Here is a 21,632-nt window from a genome sequence, read left to right on the forward strand (position 1 = left end):
AAAATCAAGGGCAAGTAGTTGAAGACATAGAGATATGACAAAACTGGCACATGTGCCCGTGCAAGTGTGGCATGGATTTGATCCTGGGGCCATGTTTAGAAAATGGTTCCCAGCACTAAAAAAATTTAAAACTCTTTTAATAAAAGTTATAATAGTAATAGGAACCTACTGACTGCTCCCTTGTTTGCTACCTGTACTTCTTCAAATCATAAAAAGCTTCAACACTACCTTAGTTTACCAAAATGCTTCAGCACAAGTGTACTATATGAATCACTATCAATCTGTCTTGCAAGATGACATGGGTAATAAAAATGAAAGTGAGAACTCCCACTATTGAGTGACAGTCTTAAAGGGGGGGGGATAAGGGAGGAGACCACCCCTCATATTGTCTTATGCCCAATTTCTGACTGCAAAGAAAGAAAAAGTGAAAACTAAAAGGCAGAAGTGAAATCCACAAGCAGACAGCCCGGCCTGGTAGTTAAAGATCGACCCCTGACCTAATTGGTTATGTTATCTATAGATTATAGATATTGTATAGAAAATCACTGTGAAAATCCCTATCCTGTTTTGTTCTGATCTAACTACCAGTGCATGCAGCCCCCAGTCACATTCCCCCTGCCTGGTCAATCGATCACGACCCTCTCACGTGCACCTCCTTAGAGTTTTGAGCCCTTAAAAGGGACAGGAATTGCTCACTCAGGGAGCTCAGATTTTGAGACAGGAGTCTTGCCGATGCCCCTGGCCAAATAAACCCCTTCCTTCTTTAACTCGGTGTCTGAGGAGTTTTGTCTGTGGCTCGTCCTGCTATGCTTTCAGTCTCATATTCATAGGACTCCAGCATCCATATTCTTATTAACAAATCTGTATACCTTTTCTCCTGTTAATCTGTCTATTTCAGTTCATTTCAGCAGACTCAGACTTGAACATTCAGGGGGAAAATTTGAACTTCTCTACAGTTTTGGTATATTTGGCAGGATTATAGCAAATCACTCTGCCCATACCCAAGGCTGTAGCAGGAAACCATGGAAACTGACAGACAACAGCAAAAAGAAATAAAAAGTTAAGAAATTTCTTACCAGTAAGCCTCCTTGGGTTTCTACCTTAGGACTAGTCAGGTGAGTGGTAAAAGTCTATTTTCACTTTCTTCTTTCCAAATTTAAGGAGATAAAATATTTTTAAAAATTAATTATTTAAATTTGTGCCCCTTGTGGACTACTGGTAATTAATCTTTAAACATCCAAAGATAATCCTTGTTTTTCTTGTCTCTGTCCATTGTGTGCTTTGGTATAAGGAGAAAAACCGTAATAAGCTCCTCCTATCATCTTGTTTTTGTGTCTTGAGAAACTTGGCTTTGTAATCCCCGAATTTATTTTCTGGTCTCCACTACTCTGGAGGGCATATTTGCCAGACAAACGCTAGGCTGGGAATCTGGAATGTCTGTTTTTCCAAATGTGTAGGTTCTCAAAAAAAAAAAAAAAAATGCCTTTATTATCTCAGTCTTCATTTCCTAAAATGTAATGTCTTTGCTTTCTTCTTCTTCTTCTTCTTCTTTTTTCTTTTTTTTTTGATAGAGTCCTGCTCTGTCATCAGTGGCATGATCGCAGCTCATTGCAACCTCTGCCTCCCTGGTTCAAGCGATTCCCCTGCTTCAGCCTCCCAAGTAGCAGTAGCTGGGACTACAGGTGTGTGCCACCATGCCCGGCTAGTTTTTTGTATTTTAGTAGAGACGGATTTTCACCATGTTGGCCAGTATGCTCTCGATCTCCTGACCTTGTGATTCACCCACCTCGGCCTCCCAAAATGCTGGGATTACAGGTGTGTGCCACTGCACCCAGCCCATCTTTGTTTTCTTGAGCTATCTTTAGGAGGAGCTTTAAATATTGGGAGGAGTTGCATGTACCCTTTTTGAAATGAAATTCTTGTGTTTATTGATTTTAAGCCATAAAAAGGGCTTACTATAATAGTTTTGAGTCACAGTTGAAGTAGGTACACATTTGGAGATTTGGAAACTATCTGTATGATTCTTGACATTCATTAGTGATCCCTACCTCCCCACCTCTTCTTACAGTAGGTAGCTAATCCAGACATGAGGAGAGCAGGAAAGGGCTTCCCTGACTCCCTGACACACACACCACAAATGTCAGATGACCATCAGGTGATGGTCAGGTAGTTGTTAACTGTCTGTCTAAAATAATAATTGTTCACAGTCAGTGCCAGGGAAAAGCAGTCTCCCAATAAACAGAAACACCTGAAACTGCTGATCAATAGCTTCCTGATAAGATTTCAGGAGTTGGAGGAGTTGGCTCAGTCATGCACATTAAGAAGCAAAATGGCAGAGTTTAACTAGTGTATGACTTTCTAGGGACATTTGACTGATAAGGGAAATGTGTATACATGCACACAACTCTAGTAAACTATGTAGTAAACTCTAGTAAAATATGGCCAAACAGTGTATACATGCACATAACTCTAGTAAACACGCTGTGCATGCTCCCTTCACAAGTGCTGACAGGCCACTGCACATATAAACAGCCCACCCCAGGGGAAGAATCAGGGGAGAAGGAATGCAAGATCCTGGAAGCATCTCAAAACCCAAAGTCAAAAGGTCAAACTGTACACTTGACCTCTCAAGTTGCCCAGTTGGCCCTCTTCCAAGTGTACTTCTTTTTATTCCTGCTTTAAGCCTTTTTTTCTTTCCTTTTTTTTTCTTTTTTTCTTTTTTTTTTTTTTTTTTGAGATGGAGTGTCTCTCTGTCACCCAGGCTGGAGTGCAGTGGCGCGATCTCAGCTCACTGCAACCTCCGCCTCCCAGGTTCACGCCGTTCTCCTGCCTCAGCCTCCCGAGTAGCTGGGATTACAAGTATGCACCACCACGCCCAGCTAATTTTTGTATTTTTAGTAGAGACAGGGTTTCACCATGTTGGCCAGGCTGGTTTTGAACTTCTGATCCTCAAATGATCAGCCCACTTCAGCCTCCCAAACTGCTGGGATTACAGGCACGAGCCACTTTGCCTGGCCTCTCAAGCTTTTTAATAATCTTTCACTCTTGCCTTAAATTTTGCCTTGGTCTCTTTCCGCCTTATGCCTCCTGGGTTATATTATTTCTTCTGAGGAGGCAAGAAATGAGGTTGTGGCAGACCAGTATGGATTTACTGCCGGGAACATGCATTGGTGCTGTGTGACTTGGATATGTTCTGCTGCTAACACCCTAATATGGATAACTTGTTTTTCTGGCTTTTGTTCTTGTTGTTGTTGTTGTTGTTGTTGTTTTCTTACTGATTGATCTCTCATTTTGATGTTTTATCTATCCAGGTCATATGAAATGATCTGGCCTTCATGCACAGGAGGACAATGAAAAGTTTAGGAGCCCCAAGAATATGGCCAAACAGAAATGTGAGTTATACCTCATTTGCAGCTAGTGAAGTTTTGATTTTTTTGGCTGTTCTGTGAAAGTGGTCTGAATCTTAGAAGGACTAGTCTTTCTCTTTCCTCTTTGGAGTCCTTGGTTACAACCATAGAGAGGCTAATTAGTTCAGTCTTGAGTCACTTGTTAGATATATCTTTAGTTAAGATTTTGGTTTATATTCAGAGAATTTTTTTTTTTAAACTTTTCATTTGTTTGCTTCCTGCATTCTCACTTGAGCTAACAGGAAATTTTATATTCAAAAGAAGAAATTTGATTAGTAATTACCCTGAACTTCTAAAAACTTTCATTATTTCTTTGTGCCTTTTGAGATGTAAATTCTCTCTCCAGTCTTACCTGAGAAATAATTCCTTTTAAAATGCAAATTTCAGGGAAAGAAAAGCCAGGAAACCAAATGTTTGCTGTTTGTTTGGCTAAAACCTCTGATGAGATATTTAAAGATTTCTTTTTTAAGAGCTTTATGGTCAAAAATTTACTTAATTAAAATCTGATATTCAGGCTACAATTTTTTTAAAGCCTCCCTGCTTTTTCTGTTTTGATTCTGTTTCTAATATGGAATTTCTTTTAGTCCACAGAAGCTCCTTTTAATTATATGTTCAATTCCTCTGTCTGCTTCCTTTTTTGTTGGCTTGATTTTTGCTGAGAATAATATACAACTTTATTGACATTTTCTGAAAACTCCCCAATTGGCTGCTTTAGAATTTGTTCTTCTGTTTACCTCTGCCCCCATTTTCTTTTGTCATCTTCATACTCCTTGAGGAACAAAGAAAAGGTGCCACTGACCCTCTTTTTGTCATCCTCACAAAGCCTTAAGAGTGAGAAGTCAGTTCCTCTCAGGTCCAAGGCTCTCCTGTCTTTCATTTGAAGCTCCCTAATCCCCGGGCTGTTAGGAGGTGGGGTACTAAGGCTTGCTTTATAACTGACAAGTCACTGGTAAGTGCTACAATTTTAAAGGTAACTAACAATGTTACAGCAACCAGTTATTACTACTGAAGGCAAATTCTTACTTTTTAGCTTCTTCATTTCTTTGCATGCTTAGGTAAGAAAAGACTCAGATATGTGACTAAGTCAGACCCAACTGACAATCAGACAGTTATTTTAAACAGGCTTCTGAATTGTCTTTTAGGCTCATCTGTATGTAACCGCCCAATAGGTTCACCTTGCCTAAACAGAACCGATTTGTCAAGACAGGGAAATTGCAACAGAGAAAGAGTTTCATTTATGCAGAGCTGGCTGTACAGAAGACCAGTGTTTTATTATTACTCAAATCAATCTTTCCAAAAACACGAGGATCAGGGTTTTCTTTTTTTTTTTTTTTTTTTTGAGACGGAGTCTCGCTCTATCATCCAAGCTGGAGTGCAGTGGCCGGATCTCAGCTCACTGCAAGCTCCGCCTCCCGGGTTCCCGCCATTCTCCTGCCTCAGCCTCCTGAGTAGCTGGGACTACAGGCGCCCGCCACCTCGCCCGGCTAGATTTTTGTATTTCTTTTAGTAGAGACGGGGTTTCACCGTGTTAGCCAGGATGGTCTCGATCTCCTGACCTCGTGATCCGCCTGTCTCGGCCTCCCAAAGTGCTGGGATTACAGGCTTGAGCCACCGCGCTAGTTTGGTGCGTAGAGGGTCAGAAAGTGGGGAGTGCTGATTGGTTGGGTCAGAGGTGAAATCCTAGGGAGTTGAAGCTGTTCTCTTGTGCTGAATCTGTTCCTGTGTGGGGGCCACAAGACCAGATGAGTCAGTTTTTGGATCTGGGTAGTGCTAGCTGATCCATCAAGTGCAGGGTCTGCAAAATATCTCAAACATTGATCTTAGGTTTTACAATAGTAATGTTATCCCGAGAAACAATTTGGGATGTTTAGAATCTTGCAGCCTCCAGCTGCATGGTTCCTAAACCATAATTCCTAATCTTTTAGAGAATTTGATAGTCCTGCAAAGACAGTCTGGTCCCTCAGGCAGAAAGGGGGTTTGTTTGGGGAAAGGGCTGTTATCACCTCTGTTTCAAAGTTAAACTATAAACTAAGTTTCTCCCAAAATTAGTTTGGCCTCTGCCCAGGAATGAACAAAGATAGCTTGGAGGTTAGAAGCTGGATGGATTTTGTTAGGTCAAATCTCTTTCATTATAATAATTGTCTCAGTCATAATTTTTGCAAAAGCAGTTTCATGTATACTTTATTATAAAATCCTCTAATTCTTATAATTTTTTATTACCTTAGCATTCATTTAAAATCTTCCTCTTTATCTCACCTAAAGCACTCAAAACTCCTTGAGAAAACTTATATTCTTTCTCTATGCCTTTGAGATATAAATCTCTCACCCTGTCTTCTCTAGGACTTCACAGCATTCCTTTGAAAAAAATCCATAAGATCTTTGTATCTATCTGTATGATTGTTTATGTTTATACACATATGCATCTATGATATCTGTTGTGTCCACATGATACAAAATCCCTTCATTGAATTTCAAATTGATTTAAAAGACAAATGAACATACATATTTTAAATACTTTAGGCTCCTAAAATTATAGAAACTAACTCAAATTATTTTCAAATTCATATGACTTTAATTCCTTTTTTTGTAAATAAAACTAGCTTAATATTGTTGGTTCAAAAAACTGTAAATCAAATAGATGTGAGTGAGATAAAGGTGTATCTCTTTGGTAACTATGTCGTTAGAATTTTGCTAAGTTAAATTAAATGATGGCTATTCATTGAATATCTAGTTCATTTCTAAAGAAGATAAAAGACTGAAACATTCATTGCTCAACATAGGTTTCAGTTTATTTATATTTGGCATCTTATATTTTATAGAAAGAGAAAATATATTTGAGTTTGTTAGCAAATGTGTCCTTTTCCACATTGGAAAATATATTCTATCAGGAAATCTATGCTTCTAGAAGTCATTAAGTATATAGTCATAAAATGGGTTGGTATGTGACTTCAAAGTTGCTTACTTCCTAGATTTTCACTAGAAATTAAGATTATTAGGATTATGTCACTGGATATTAATATATATAATTAAAACTTCTAATAATAAAGGAAACAATTCTGTATACAAAGTGTACAGGCAAATTAAGATATTATAAGGTGTAAACATGTGTTTTTGTTGAGGAAAGAAATCATTTTGTCTAGGTAGAGGTTATTTAAAGGTTGACTCAAAATAAATAAATGGAGATAAGAATGACTGAGCTAAACCTGAATAAATATAGAAGGTTGGGAAAAGAAAGATAATGAAAAAAATATTGTGTGGTTAAAATGATAAAAATTTACTAAATGTATTACAAGGGTTTTAAAATTGAGAACTAACATTAATAGTACACTGATACAAAACTAGAAACTGCTTTTCAAAGATATTCATGTAGTATTAATAAGAGAAAATAAAAGATTTTTATTCACCTTTGGAGTAAATGGCAAAAAAAAAAAAAAAAAATGTAGGGAGAGAGAAACATGTTATGTGTGACTCAGTTATCTTTACTAGGCCTTTTGATTATTTAGGGAAACTGAATTAAAGATAAGTTTTTCTACAAAAAAAGTAACTTCTTGTATTTGCTTCTAAAATATTTTAGTTATTACCCTGAATTACTAGCATTTCATATTTCCTTGTGATTCTATTTTTATCAAGTGTTTTAATCATTTGATATTTAATAAACTTCTCAAAAATCAAATTTTGGGGATCTTCTTTGATCTTTTTGATGCCAAAATAACTTTTGGAGTTCCAGAGGGCTCCTGAACACCTAAAGAACAGATACTAAACTAATCAACCAGATTCAATGTTTCAAATTATATGGAAAGCATTGCCAGGTAAGTGATGCTAAATGTTCTGCAAATGTTCCTGTTCCAAAATTGTATGAGATTACTAAAAATCTAGTATGCCATCAGTTATGATTTTTGGATATTATGTTACATTTTACATTCTACAGAACTAACCACATTTATTTGTCTTCTATGGGTGACAATAAGCTACCATAAGACCTTTAGCCATGGCTACTTTAAGTCTCATTGCTCACAGTTAATTGTTTTATTCTGATACTATTTCTAAAAGTGCTTTGCAATCAGCTACAGTCTAAAATTTGCTTATTCTTCAAGGATAATTATGGGAAAGACCCTAACAAATGCCCCTGAATATAGATTTCTGGTAATTTTAGAATCGTGTCATTGGACTGTGTAAGAATTTCCAGAACTCTTACGAAGAAACTGATGGGTTCATAAAACTCCCAACCTAACACCAAGCAAAACAAGAATTAGTTACATTGTACTGAAATAATTTTTATGCCTTTTTTTGTCATTTGAAGCATTGCTGATTCTTTTTATGTTTTGTCTTCTAATGTTAAGAAAACTTTTTTTTTCTTAAACTATCTATAGCTTTATAGCAATTTGGTAATGTATACTTTTGTGAGCAACATTTAAACATTTATCTTTCTCTTTGCCTGATCCGTCCAGATTTCAGAAACTATTTGTGAGTATTCTTATTTTATGGCAGTATGGTAATTCGTATAAGTTCAGTAAGAATCTGTCCTCTTCTATAACAGAACACAATGAGAAACACTGGTCATTTTACCAAGGTTTTGAGCATAGTGTCATATCTTTGAAATTGTCCAGTGTGCTTTAAGACATTAAGATTGACTTTATGGAACCAATAAAAAAGCTCTTGGAAAAACTGGTCTGGTACCTTAAATACACAATTCACATGGTTGTCTTACAGGTAGGTGAAGATCGCCACTTCTTAGCAGCTTCCGAAAAGTCAGGATGTTTTGAGAATCTCAAGCAGAGAGGAATTCATCCAGATACTACAGATATTGCAGGGAGAATTTGAGGTCAAATCTTTTACTTGGTTTCCTAACGTTGAGATGCCTTAAAAAGAAGTCAAATTTGAGATTTCTTACAAAAAGTTTCAGCAAAGCAGACTTTAAAAAGAGCCTGTAATACCAATCACTATTCTTGCTAAAGCATGTAAATAATCTATGTAGATAATCATACCAAAGACTAACCTTATTTTGCAAACAAATTAGTCTTGACATAGACATCTTTGGTAGAAATGGAGGTGTATGTAGAGAAAAAAATCATGTTTTAGAATAAAATTATAGTATACCTGTTATTAGATTTTAGATCATTATTTTTGAGACTTTATTTTTTGTTTGTTATCTGGACTGAATACCAAATACTTTTAATTTCCTCCTGTATCTGGCTATAAATCTCCAAAACATTATTTACAATTTTTTTCACCCTTTTGACTTGTATTCACTAATAATTAAAACTGTTTTTCCTGAGGTTCCATGAGCTAAAGTGGGTACAGTTGAGAAACAGACTCCAGAGAAACTAGCATACTGGCCTGTGTTTAGACAACCTTTATGACATTTAAACCACAAAGTAGGTAACTCTGTCAGATTGCCATTGATTACCCTGGTCCAACTGAACTTGCTTCAGCCCAGATTCAAAAATCTTCTCCACTGGCTACCATCAAGACTCAGAGACTAACTTAAAGATTGTTCCAGACATTATTAACCTTTGTTTTTATTTTTGTTTCCAAATAAAAATCTCTTGTTAAATATGTATATGCTTGCACCATGTAGAGCAGTAGTCTCCAACCTTTTTGGCACCAGGGACCAATTTTTTGTGGAGATAATTTTTTCCATAGATGGTGGGGGAGTGTGGTTTTGGGATGAAACTGTTCCACCTCAGGTTATCAAGTATTAGATTCTCATAAGGAGCATGCAACCTAGCTCCCTCACTTGCACAGTTCACAATAAGGTTCAGGCTCCTATAAGAATCTGTTGCTGCCACTGATTTGACAGGTGGTTGAGCTGACACAGTAATGCTCACTCACCCGTGACTCACCTCTTGCTGTGTGACCCAGTTCCTAACAGGCCACGGATGGGTACTGGTCTGTGGCCTAGGGGTTGGGGATCTCTGATATATAGCCTTCACCTTGAAAAAGTATATCTGCAGTGTTACCACCTGAAAAAAAGACATAACTATTTAACTTAACTGACTTACTCTAAGGACTAACATACTGATTCAAGAAGATGTAGTACAGTGCACTCAATTTTTTTCTGTTCTGCTTGTTCCAATCTATGTTTTCTTCCCCTCTGCCAATCTCTTTTCTTAAATTTTCTAATTCAAAGAAATCACCATAGCTACCAATTTTACTTTAACATGTGAAACTTTCTGAAAATAAAGTTTCAAATGGGGGACTCAAGGAAACCAAAATATGACACCCCAAAATATATTTGGCATATTTTAAAATGTCTATTTAGAGGGGCTGCAGACACAGAAATAATTCTGAAAAGCTGTCCTTGTGGGGGAGATTTGCATCTGTAGAGAAAATCTACATTAGTCAATAGCAGATGCAGAAGCTTTCTCTGAGTTTCCCTTATCCAAGTCTAGGAAAGATTAACTCACAGGAGAAGGAGAATGAAAGTTTGACACTTTTAAAGATCTAATGGAGATTGCCATTTGTTCTTTCTGAGGGCTGCTACTTGTCAGGCTTCATGTGCATAGCAAGACACATTTTGCTAATAACATCTTTCCTCCCTCTCCAACTCTTGAACTGCCACCATATTTCAAGCCTCTATTCCTTCATGTACAATATAAACAATTCAATTATCTGGCTCTTGTTTTAGTCTCATATGGATAGTGACAGGAAACAGACAAATTCCTAGGCAGACAGTGAAACCCAGTCTTCAAGCCAAAGACAGCCTGAAACCTGAAACCCACACTGCTGGTTCCAGATAGAGCCCATGACTGGAGTGAGAACTTCCTCAATGCCTTTTAACCAATTGAATGGTCCTTTTTCTAAGGCCACTCATGAACCAATCAGCATACACTCCCCTATTTTATGAGCCCATAAAAACCCCAGACTCAGCTACAAAAAGGGCTACCCACTTTTGGGCTCCCTCTTGCAGCTGAGGGCAACCTGACTTCAGCGTGCCCTCTCACATTTGAGAACTTTCTTTCTGTCACTTAAAATTCTTATCTGCCTTACTCATTCTCTGGTGCCCATGCACCTTATTCCTCTTGGTTTTGGGACAAGAACCCAGAACTCGCTGAGCTTCAGGCAGCAGGAACAAATGAGTGTCAACCCTCCTGTTCACAGAGCTGTGGGCAATGGGAATGAGAGAGCTGTAATATGCCCCCATTTGCCTAGCTGTGGGCTCGAAGAAGCGAAGTCACTGAGTACTATTCCCTCCTGGCTGGCTCGCTATACTACAAAAGCCAAAACATTTCTTGGAGGTTCAGACTTCAGGACTCCCCATGAGAAAGCCATAACACCCCCTGGGGCTCCATGGTTGCTGGCATCTCTGAGTTTTCGAGTGCCACCACATTCCCCTTGTCTAAATACAGGTGCCCAGTGTTTAAGCCACTCGTGGTACCCCTGGTCCAGCCATGGACTGAGCATGGTGTCTCTGTTCCAGTGTGGGATCTGGGGCAAGCTGTGAACCAAACACAGTCTACCAGGCTGAGTGGTTGGAGTAAGACCAGCAAGCCCGAGTGAGGCCCCAGAAAAGGGTCATGGTAGCTGCAGAGATTTCCTGCTGGAGAAGTGGCACCAAAGGAATCCTGTAACAACATTTGTGGAATTCCTCTATCCATGTGGCCATTCATAAATTTATATATGTTTATATTTTCTTCTATTAATTTATTATCAATTCATTTCAGCTGACTTAGACTCTTAGACTTTAGAGAGAAAATTTTCACTTTCTGACAGTATATATAGGTACACACACATACATGGATATATTTATACACACACATGCATAGTTTTCTTTCAAAGCCAATCCACATATAATGACCATAAAAAGTTCATGTCCTCTTAAAAAATCGTAATATGGGGAGGCAAATTATTATTGTAGTGACATACTCCATCTTCTCTGCTGCTCAATAAGTATACACTTCTATCATTGAGAATATTCTCAACTTATGCAGTAATAATTATCTCCCACCAAAGAAACTAAAAATTTAAGTAGAAAATATGTATATATCTTAGGTTCCTCAGTGAGATGACCTATCCTGTAAATTGAATAGAAGAGAATGAGGATCTCTTTAGACAATAAGTGACAGCAGTGCTTCCACATGCATTTAGTTTCAGAGGTACCAAAGACATTGTTCCTAGGGGTGGCTTCTAGTACCAATGTGAGCAATGTTAGCAGGGCAAGCTAAAACAACTCTTCTCAGGTGCTTTAGCAGAAAGATCTTTACTGAACAAATCTGGATCATTTGGGGCATAGCTCCTGGCCACATAGCTTCCAATCCTGATTTTCTAGCCTGTAAGAATTAAGTGGCTTTCTCACAATCACTTTAATAAACTGAATCGTGCTTATAACTGCATTGCTTTTATTTGCTTTCAAATAAAGAAACCTCACTGATGAAACATTGTGAACATATGACAATATGAAAGGCATAAAAAATGAGTACTGAAGCTCCTTTTGGTGATGCTGAGCAATTTAAAGGGAGGTATAGCTCACAAATTACTGCATGACACAAAACCAAGCAATATTCTCTATTGTGTGGAGAAAAACAATTTCTTGTATTTTTGCAACTGTAAGGCTGTGATGGTTACACACTAAAACATAATATTTTTATTGTGGGTGTTGAGATCATGGTGACTGCAGAATTTTGAATTTGCCCCAAACTCCTCCTAAAAACCAAAAGTCTACTTGGCCAGCAAAAGAAATATTCCACAAAAAATATCTTCCAGAAAGTAAAAACTAAGAAATGTGGCATCACCATGAAGCACAAGATATGCAGATGGGGGTTGTATGACCAAACCACCAATAGCAGGAGCAGTGAAAAATTAGCAGTTTGTTGGCATGTGTAGTAGGAATAAAAGGGAAACTGCCCCTGTGAGTTCTGGAACCTTACTATTGCAAAATAATTAATTAAAATAAATTAAAACCCCAAATGGAAAACAACAACAACAAAACTTTAAGAAGAAACTTGATTGAGTGAGTCCCAGGATATCAGAAATATCTGGGATACTTCTTCATGAGCCCCATGTTGTAAGTAAAGGCAGAGACAAAGAAACAAAATAGCCATAAATATTTAACAATAGAAGATCAAATACTGCTGTGGTTTTCAGAAATATCCAAAAATTTTCCCTCCCATAAGGACTGAGTTTAATTTAGAGGAGACATAGGAAAAGGTATCAAGTTGAGCAAAGCAAAAACACTATGGATAAGAAAGAGAATAGGTTCAGATTTCAAGATACAAAATACCCAGGAGAGTGAAAATCCAGATATTACTGTACAGCAAAATAAACATCTAAAAGTAGGAAAATTGTTTTCAAAAACAAGAACTACATGACTTGAGGAAACATAGAGCGGGAGGTTAGAAAACGCATTCCTGAATCTCTGGGAGACAAAGAAGAGGTCACAAAAAGATATCATGGTTTGAGTTCCTCACTGTAACAATGTCATACAAAATGTAAAACCCAGAAACTTAAAACAAGATACTCTAGTTCACCGCCACTGCTTGTAGGGAACCCTCTCTTAGTGATTGAGTAAAACACTTCAAACAAAATTGTAAAAAATCTGAAATAGGACAAATGCATTACATAAGACAAAAATTTATTTTAATACTAAAAGCTATAATTCCTAATAGAATGTGACAATTATTAATATCAGTGCACTAAATAAACTAGTAACATCTGTTATTTAAAAACCCACTAAGTAATGAAAGGTAAAATAGACATGGACAAAAAGAAAAACAAAGAGAATAAAAACAGATTTTAATGTACTTTTCTCACACTAGACATAAACAATTAGGGTATACCAAACTCCATACTCCAATATGAGAACCTTCTTTACAAGGGCACGAAATCTGACCACATGGTAGAAGACAAAGAAAACTTGAATAAATTGCAACATTATGAATATTAGGAACAGTATTCTCTGACCATGGTGCAACTGCTGTGATATATATCTGAATAGCATCAGAGGCTCATTTCCTTTCTCCTTTTAGAGGCTCAGAAGAGAGTTGGCTCAGTTTCAGTTGCCCTGAGGATATTTATGCAGAGGCAATATCTTTGGCTAATGTCAGTCTGGCTGGCATGCAAGGCTGTTCCCCCTGCCCTGGGGTCTTAGTGTGAAGCCTTTGGCTCTTGACTTGCAGAATCGCTAATATCACTTCTGGGCCTGGAGATTCCTTTATCTGTCCTTTGTTACTTAGAGAAGCTAAGTATTCCCCAATGCCTTTTAGGAAACTCCACAAACATTTTTTTGGAGTGGAGCTCATAGTTGACCTTGGAGGCCTCTCAATTAGATGTCCAGGCAGTTGCAACCTTGTTCCAAGTTGATTCAGCACAGTTATGCTCGGCCTATACTGTGAAATGTCAGGTTCACAGAACTGTGTGTGGTCTGCTACTTCTCCGCTGGTATGCTTTCCCCCAGTAAACCCTACCTTATATGTGCATTGTGAGTTACTAGCAATATGTATCTATGATTATCTGCCTCATGACAGCAACAAAATGAGAAATTAATAAAATATTGTAAAAAAGAAAGAAAAGAGGTTCTTGTCTTGGAAGTCGGATAGTCAAAGTAAGGAATTCATAAAGAAAAAAAAAAAAAAAAAAAGATAATTGTGTTAGAAAACAAATAAACATGTAAAACTAATATGTAAATTAAATATGGTTCACAGACATCAACCAAAAAGACAAACTATTTCAACTTAATTAAAGAGAAAGTAGAGAAAGAACAGATATCTGGAAATAAAAATGGAAAGGAAGAAATAACCCTTCAAGTGGATTAAATTTTGAAAAACTAGTAAGAGTATTCATTGCACATTGCTAAGCAAACATAGTTGAAAACTTAGATGACATGTAAGGTTTTCTAGGAAAATATAATTTCGCCAAGGTGACCCACTAAGGATAGAAACTCAGAACAGAAAATTGTCATAAAAGCAGAGTTTTACATAAGTTTCTGTAAAACAAAGCATTAGGCCTTGGTAGAGTTAAATTTGACCAAAATTTTAAAGAAGCTCGACTAGACTAAATGTTCTTAAAAAATTCAGAGCATAGGCCGGGCGCGGTGGCTCAAGCCTGTAATCCCAGCACTTTGGGAGGCCGAGACGGGCGGTTCACGAGGTCAGGAGATCGAGACCATCCTGGCTAACACAGTGAAACCCCGTCTCTACTAAAAAATACAAAAAACTAGCCAGGCGAGGTGGCAGACGCCTGTAGTCCCAGCTACTCGGGAGGCTGAGGCAGGAGAATGGCGTGAACCCGGCAGGCGGAGCTTGCAGTGACCTGAGATCCGGCCACAGTACTCCAGCCCGGGCGACAGAGCTAGACTCCGCTTCAAAAAAAAAAAAAAATTCAGAGCATAAAAAGTAGAGAATATTTTGAATTATTTTTTGTGAATCAAAGATAAAGTTAAGGCAAAAATGTAATAAATGTTTTTTAACAACTTATGTGAATATCATTGAACAATTTCAAACTATTAATAAATAATTAAATATATACTTTTTAAAACAATTCATCATGAGCCTGTGAAATTCATTCAGAAAAACAATTCTGACTTGACATAGAGAAATTTGTCCATGTGAGTTGTGTTAATTTATCTAAGGAGAAAAATGTAAATATGTTTAGAGATGTTGAAAAAGCACTGAAGAGAATTCAACATCAATTATTTTGAGAAAGGGTCTGTCTCACTCTGTCACCTAGGCTGTATAGCAGTGGCACTAACACGATTCACTGCTGCAGCATGAGCCTTCTGTGCTCAAGCGATCCTCCCATCTCAGCCTCCCAGTGTTGGGATTAAAGGTGCGCTACCATACCTAGAACTATATTTCTTAAATATCAAAAATATATAATGAAAGTCATCAATGTACTTGGAGTAAAGACAGATTTATTTCCTGCTGTAGTCAGAAACAAGTTAAAGATATCTACTACTGCCACAACTATATAATAATATATGTTAGGGATAAAAGGCAACCAAAATAAGCATGAGAAATGTATTTCAAGAACAAGGATTAGAAAGGAAGTATAAGCATTATTTGTTCAGTTTAACATAATTATATAAACATGTAACAAATAATTTTTAAAAAACTACTTAAAAGTAAAATAGCTTAAGCAAATAGCAGGATATAAAATTAATATACAAAGTATAACAATGAATTTTGTATATCATATAATGCTAACTAAATGTATAAAACTATATGTAACTATATAACTATATATATATTTCTAACTAACAAATGACAAAATAAATAAGACTTCATTTTTATAGCCTATAGAACCATATATATATATATATATATGAGAGAGAGAGTCATAAACCTAAGAATGTGTATGACCTATCTAAGCAATATGTAAAACACTTTAGAAAGACATTGAAATAGAATTGAACAAATATTCATGGATAGAAGTATTCAACACTGTTAATGTGTCAATTTCCTCTAAGTTAATTTACAAATTTAACATGATCTTGATAAAAATTACTGAAAAAAGTATAATGTGGGAGAGTTAATCCTAACAGAATTATATATTACATTTTTAAAAATTAAAATAGTGTAGTTTTACTGGAAGAAGAGATAAACCAATGGAACACGATAGGATACCTACCAATAAATCCAAGTCATTTTAGAAATGTAATATATAAAATCAAGGCAGGCATTATATGTAAGTAGAAAAAAAGTTAGACTTTTGAATACACATGAGTTATTTAACTGGATAGCCGTTTTAAAATGGCTACATGGAATCAACTCTAAAGCCACGTAATGTAGAAAAACAAAGAGGAGGTTCTAGTTGGAAAAAGAAGCCCAACTAGACTGAATTAATCAAAAAATTTAGTAAAGCAGATTCATACAAGCTAAACACAGAAAAATAATAACTTTAAACTAAATTGAATACCAAAAAATTAAAATGGGAGATATTATTTTTAAGATGGTGAAAAATTTGTCATCTTTAAAGATTAAATTTAATATTGACCAAGGATCAATATAAATATAGCTAGAATTTCTACTAACTGATGGAAAACTAATCGTAACAAGTGAAAAGCACATTCGTGGTTTGCCATTTTCTTGTATGAGAAAATAGTATTGCTATAGTGATTCAACTAAATTTGAATATACTGCATAAATTTAAAACAATTCTAATCAAAGTTCAGTCTTTTAAAAACAGCATTCATTTGTCTTTAAAGTTATATGGAAGGATAAATGCTGGCAAATAGAAAGGAATATGTGAAGAAATAGAATGATGAATGGTTTGTGTCCTTTTCAGCTATCAGAACACAGATCTGAAAAGCTAGTGACCTGTGGAACTGACTATGCAATCCAGAAATAGATCCCCTAAAATAAGATTCTAATATATAGGAAATGTAGTTTCTAATATATGGCAAAAAAAATAGTTTATTTAGAAATAAAATAATATAGGTTATCCATCTGAAATACCATAAAATTGGAGCAGCATTTAAACCAGTTACAAAATCAGTTCCAGAAACATCAAAACAGGAAATAAAACTCAGTGAGGCATACTCCACATTAGGGAATGCTAATTGCACAAAATTCATAAAAGAATAATGAACATTTCACCATGTGGACATGAAAAGCCTTTGTGTGGCAAAATATACCATACGTAGTGAGTAAAAAGACTAGATATTTAAAAATGTGCAATGACAATATCAAATAAGCATGCTATATTTATAATAAAAGTGATAATCTATAATCTATACACAGATATATAAACCAGTGCAAAGATAGGCAAATCACAGAGGAGCAACTGGTTAAGAAACATAAATAGATGCATAAAATCATTAGAATTTTAAAAGATGGAATTGAAATTAATAATGAGATATTTCCTTATATCTTCTATCTTAGAAAAAAGTTTAAAATGAATGTAGTTAACAATGTAGGGGAAAATGCACTATCATATACCCTTAATAGAAGCTACAATTTTATACTTCTTTATGAAAGCATTCTTGCAAAACTTTTTAAGAAAAAAACAATACTTATTTCTTTAACACAAAAATCTCACTCATGGAAACCTATGCTTTAGAAATAAATGCCCCAGTTGGAACGGTTATATATTCAAGTATTTTTGCCTATTATGGCAAAATAACTGAAATAAACTGGATGATTAGTGATGAGAAGTAATTAAATACATTGTATATTACATATCTACCATGGAATAATATATAACTATTAACAAGAATGAATTAGGACTCAACAAGTAAACAGACTGGGCATGGGGGTAGGTCAGATTTTGCAAAATCTTAAAAAGAAAAGCAAAATGCAAAACCGTGTGTAAAGTATAACTCTGGTTTGAAAAGAACAATTATGACACAACCTATTACAGTGTACATGTGTATAATAAGTCTATATCTACATCTTATCCATATAGTATGAACATGGGGGTAGATTAAGGAAGGATACCCACTAATTTATTAACCTATGTTATCTGAAAGAATTGAGAATGGGATTGTGCAGGTGAATGGGGAAGCTGTCAAATTAGTCATAATCTCATGCAGTAATTATGTGGTTAATACCAACAGGTACACATTAAAAAAATGAGAAATAATTTTCTCAAAAAAATAAAAACAAGTGGCCAATAGGTATATAAAAAATGCTCGACATCATCAATCATTAGGGAAATGGAAATCAAAACCACAATGAGATATCATCTCACCCATTAAAATGGCTATTATCAAAAAGACAAAAAATTACAAATGCTGGCAAGGATGTGAAGAAAAGGGAACTCTTATACCCTGTTAGTGGGAATATAAATTAGTACAGCTATTTTGAAAAACAACATGGAGATCTGTCAAAAAACTAAAAATAGGACTAATTTGTTGAGAGTTTTTATCATAAAGGTGCGTTGAATTTTCTCAAGTGCTGTTTTGTTTGTTTGTTTGTTTGTTTTTTACATCTATTGAGATAAACCTATGGCTTTTGTCCTTCATTCTGTTCATATGATGTCCACATTTCTTGATTTGCATATGTTAAAACCATTTTTGCAGCCCTGGGATAAACAGCAGTTCACCATGATGTATTAAATTTTTGGTATGTTGCTAGACTTAGTTTCCTATTATTTCATTGAGGATTTTTGCATCTATGTTTGTCAGAAATATTGGCCTGTGGTTTGCTATTTTTGTTGTGTCCTTACCTGGTTTTGGTATCAGGATAATACTGGCAAGGTAAATAAGTTATGCAGAATTCCCTCCTACTCAATTTTCTGGAAGAGTTTAAGAAATATTGGTGTTAGTTCTTTAAATTTTTGGTAGGATTCAGCATTAAAGCTATTCAGTCCTGGGCTTTTCTCTGTTAATCTTTTATTACTGATTCAATCTTGTTACTCATGATTAGTCTTTTTATTTTGTGTTTCTTCCTAGTTCAATCCTGGTAGGTTATATGTGTCTAGGAGTTTTTCCATTTCCTCTAGGTTTTTGAATTTGGTAACATATGATTATTCAAAATAGTTTCTAATAATCCTTTTTATTTCTGTATGATCAGTAATGATGTCTCTTTTTTTAATTTCTAATTTTATTTATTTGTCTTCTCTCTTTTTTCATTGTGATTTTAATAGTAATTTGTCAATTTTGTTCATCTTTTCAAAAATTATTTTATTGATTCTTTGTACTATTTTATAGTCTCCACTTCACTTAGTTCTACTCTAAGTCTTTATATTTCTTTTTATCTCGTAAACTTGGGATTGGATTATTCTTTCTTTTATTGTATCTTGAAGTGCATTGTTAGATAATTTAATTGAAATCTTTCTAACTGTTAACATAGGCCAATATTGCTATAAAACTCCCTCAGCACTACATTTCCTATATCTTATAGGTTTGGGTGTATTGTGTTTCCTTTTCATTATTTTCAAGAATTTTTAAAATTTCTTTTTTTTTTTTTTTTGAGATGGAGTCTTGCTCCTTAGCCCAAGCTGGAGTGTGCAGTGGCGCGCGATCTCAGCTCACTGCAACCTCTGCCACTCAGGTTGAAGTGATTCTCCTGCCTCAATCTCTGGAGTAGCTGGGGTTACAGTTGCACACCACCATGCCCGATAAAATTTATTTCTTAATTTCTTCCTTGACCCATTGGTCATTCAGGAGCATATTGTTTAATTTCCAGGTATTTGTACAGTTCCTAAAATCGTCTAGTTATTATTGCTAGTTCTAGTCTATGTGGTCTGACAATATATTTGATGTAATTTCTATTTTAAAAAATTGTTGAGACTTTTTTCATGGACTAATGTATGATCTATCCTGGAGAATGTTCCATGTGCTTTCGAGAAGAAGGCATATTCTGGAGCTGTTGGATGAAATGTTGTGTTAATATATTTTAGGTCCATTTGGCCTAAAATGCAGATTAGGTCCAATAATTCTTTGTTGATTTTCTGTTTTCATTGTCTGTCCAATGCTAAAAACAGGATGTTGTAGTCCACAACTATTACTGTGTTAGAGACGATTTCTCTCTTTAGCTTTAACAATACGTGCTTATATACCTGGGTGCTCTAGTTTTAAGTGCATATATATTTACCATTATTATATTATCTTGCTGAATTGACTTTTTAAATCTGTATAATGACATTCTTTGTCTCTTTTTGTACCTTTAGGTTTAAATTTTGTTATATCTAAGTATAGCTATTCTCAGATGCTTTTCATTTCCGTTTTTGTGGATTTTTTTTTTTTTTTTAACATTTCTCCACTTTTAGTCGATGTGTGTCTTCACAGGTGGAAAGAAGTTCTGTGGGCAGCATGTAATTGGGTCTTTTTTTTTTTTTCCTTAATCCATTCAGCCAGTCAATAATTTTTAATTGTGAAATTTAAATTGTTTGCGTTCAAGTTTGTTATAGATAGGTAAAAACTTCTGTCATTTTGATATCTTTTCCTTTTTTTGGTTTTTAACATGTAATTCTTTTATTTTGTGAAGGTAACAAAATATACAGAACAAAACTTTCCCTGTTTAAAATTAACGTTTTATAAATCTGTATTATCACTTGCATATAAATACTATATAGCTGATCATTAATTAGGTGTATAAGTCCAACAATGTATTCTTCTGTTAAGCACCAACAATATATATATATATATATATATTTCTCAAATTTATCCGAGTGTCCTACGCCGCTTACGCTGGTGACCACTAAGATCTCTGCCAGCTGCGTGGAGTGATGGGAGGAAAGAATCATTGTGTGTGTTCAAGAGTGCTTCAGACTCAATTTCCAAAAATTTTACCCCTAAAAGCACATAAATATACAACGATGGATCCTTCATATAAATTAAAAACAAAAAATCAATCAATTTGCGCTTATTTTAAATACAGAAAAAGTATGGCACAGGTGTAAGCCACAACGTGGTTTCCTTTAATGATATTGCATCTTGTATCACACTGGCTAGCATGAAGTTTGTTACTCAGACTTTACAGGCATTTTCCTTAATTCAATCAGTCCTGCTCCCAGCACAACACAGGAGGTGATTGGAGAATAATAGCCAGAATCTGGCCTGCTTGGCACCATGATACAATCGGGGAAAACAAACCAGGATGCCTCCACTGCTTCTCAGACCAGGACGTTTCTCTTGGGTAACTGCTTTTAAAAGGAACTGAGATCTGATGAGGAGGTTCCTAGACTTGGAGCACTAAAGATACAAGCGTGAGGAGGCTGGCGGTGAGGGTGGCAGCGCCCGCAGCAGAGCGTCTCTCTGCCCTTGGTCCTGGCCTGGCCATTACATGGCCTCGAACTGGTCGATGCACTGCTTGGTGTTGCCCTGCCGGATCTGCAGCAACGTCTTGTACTTGTCCCGACCTTGCCTCATGTTCTCATTGTGGATAATGTAATTATGAGTCCTCTTATTCTCATCTTGGGCCTGGGACAGCTCGCCGCTCAGCGTCAGCAGAGGCCGCTGCACGCGCTCGTTCTCCGCTTCGGTGATGTGTTTCTCCTCCTTTCGGTTATCCCGGATGCCCTCGCTAGACAGCTCCGCTCTGTGTAGTCAGTGGGCTCCGAGCCCTCGTCCTGCAAGCTGTCTTGGACATGGTAGCTCACCGTCTCCTAAACGAGGGGCGGTGGGGGCGGGGGTGCCGTCATCACCAGGTGCAGCTCCTCCTTGGTCTTCACCAGGTCATCCTGGGCTACTCTGGCTCTGTGCTGTCACTCTTCAACTTCATCCTCCTTGCGCCCCCGTGCTCCTTGCGCCTCTGTGCCTCTTCCTTGAGTGCGATCTTGGTGGTGTACTCTGCAAGCTCCGCAGCCAGCTGCTCCTGGCTCTTTATCTGATCCACCACTTCTCTC

General features: G+C 36.3%; 1 pseudogene; it reads right to left on the reverse strand.

The window, feature by feature from the left end:
* Positions 1–21,066: 21,066 nt before the first annotated feature.
* LOC105519585 overlaps positions 21,067–21,632 on the reverse strand; it is a 4,351-nt pseudogene continuing 3,785 nt past the window's right edge.

The sequence above is a fragment of the Colobus angolensis genome, unplaced genomic scaffold (genome assembly GCF_000951035.1).
Source record: "Colobus angolensis palliatus isolate OR3802 unplaced genomic scaffold, Cang.pa_1.0 Scaffold353, whole genome shotgun sequence".
Classification (NCBI taxonomy): domain Eukaryota; kingdom Metazoa; phylum Chordata; class Mammalia; order Primates; family Cercopithecidae; genus Colobus; species Colobus angolensis.